General features: G+C 34.4%; 1 protein-coding gene across 1 annotated transcript in view; it reads left to right on the top strand.

Annotated features, from left to right (window-relative positions):
• The window catches only part of TTK (TTK protein kinase), a 66,461-nt gene that overhangs the window by 52,714 nt on the left and 11,683 nt on the right, over nt 1–2,064 (top strand). The window lies entirely within an intron of this gene.

Genomic DNA, 2,064 nt, shown 5'->3' on the forward strand with positions numbered 1-2,064 from the left:
GCTTAAGCCCAGGAGTTTGAGGTTGCTGTGAGCTAGGATGACGCCACGGCACTCTAGCCCAGGCAACACAGTGAGACTCTGTCTCAAAAAAAAAAAAAATAATAATAACTTAAGGCTGTCTTGTTAACTTCTCAAAGCTAAGGTATGTACATTACCATGTGTATCAAGTCTTCAATAAATATTATTTAATAGTTTCTTTTCTTTGTATATTTTCTTTGTTCGTTCCCTTGAATCGAATTTTAGGCATGGGAATAAAGGGACAGCTATTTTTATCAGTTCGTATTACCTAATTTAATTGCTTTAATAGAAATTCTTTGCTTAATATTTATTACTTAGTTATTTGGCTACATTTTAATTGTGCCAAGGTGTTAACAATTATGAGAGGTATTTATTTAGTCGCATGTATCCAGAAAATGTAGAGTAGTCTTAATGGTGTTTTTTTTCCTTGGAGTATAACAAAGTTGTAAGCTTAATTAAGTCAAGGTCTGAGCGGTAAAGCTATGACTGGCCCGTCTTTTCTGAGTTCACTTAAACTATCATTTAATTTAATGATTATGATGGAGTTGAAAAAATCAACATGCCTCAGAGAAAAAGAGGGTAACATGTTTTATAAAGCTACTACCATTTATGTTCTGCCTATTCCAAAGTTGAGGCAGTGACCAGCTTTTGCTGTATTAATTAAGAGCATGTAGAGCAGTCATGGGGCTACAACAATGGTCAAGACACTGGCCTGTCTAGTTCTACTTTCATTAATTTCCCATGAAACTGACAAATCATAATTCTGACACTGTCTCTATGAAATGGAAATAAGGCCTACCTAATCTAGCTCACAGGTTATTGCAAGAGTTTTGCCAGAACAGGGACAGTGGGAGAAAAACACACACATGCAAAAAGTTGAAAGAAATCTTATTATATAAATAGCTTTAATATACTGCAAGTCTCTTTTCCGATATGTCTGATAAGCTTAACATGTTTTAAAATGTCTGCTTTATTCTGACATGAATGTCTTTAATGATGATAGCTTACACTTGCTTCACTCCAACATGCTGCAGAACACTAGACATTAATCATCTCAGTTATTCTTCCAACCCTATGCAGTAGGTACTACCAACAGCATTTAATTTTTGAGAGATGAAGGAACTTAGCCCAAGGTTAGACTGCTCATAGGGATAGAGCTGGAAATCAAATGCAGGTATTTCCTTCTATTAATAGTCTAAAGTTTTATATCCTATAGTTTTTGGGTGATGTTTTCTATAATCTTTAAATTTTATTTGTATGATACAAAGCCATATCATTGCACAAATATACCACCTCATACCTTGTTAAACAGAGCATACAAATAAGATATAGCTACCAGATTCAAGGTCATAGGTGTCAGTATTGCACCACACAACAGTAGCTGCTGTCAGCTCACTGAGATTTGTGAGGCTGTTTACTTTATGCAAAATGGCTTTATGCTATTATTTTTAAATTCCTTTTATCATTTTCATTGTTATTTTCTGCTGCCTCTTGCCCTATTGCTGTTATATTTTGCATCCCCCTCTAATTTGCTGTGTATCTAGGTAAAACCAGTAATACTTTGAGTTTTGTACTTAAAAATTAAAAGTAACTAATGTATACCTGAGGGCCTGATAGACTATCCTTATTAGTGTAGTTTTTGCACGTCAGCTTTGTGTACACCTGGGCTCTTATTCCTTCCCAGCATCTACTGAGTAGTCAAGGTTAATGAATTCTTAAACATGTCAAAGGGATAAATGAATATAGTTTTTCTTGTGTTTGCTAGTATTTTGTATTTGAATTCTGAGATTTTAGAAGCACCATCTCTGTTTCCTATTTGCCAAAAATTAGAAACATTAGCAGTGTTTTCTACTTTTCAAAATATTATCTGTCCTGTCAGTATTACTTACAAATTAACTGTCCATTATAGCCAGACCAATCATACCTTAACCTCAGGGACCCTTACAACATGCTTACAAGGACATCTTGTTCTTGCCAACTTGACTTTGGAAATTGGATCTACTCTACTTTTCACAACTGAATATACTAATAGCTTACAATTAATAT

The sequence above is a fragment of the Propithecus coquereli genome, unplaced genomic scaffold (genome assembly GCF_000956105.1).
Source record: "Propithecus coquereli isolate 6110/MARCELLA unplaced genomic scaffold, Pcoq_1.0 Scaffold24, whole genome shotgun sequence".
Taxonomy (NCBI): domain Eukaryota; kingdom Metazoa; phylum Chordata; class Mammalia; order Primates; family Indriidae; genus Propithecus; species Propithecus coquereli.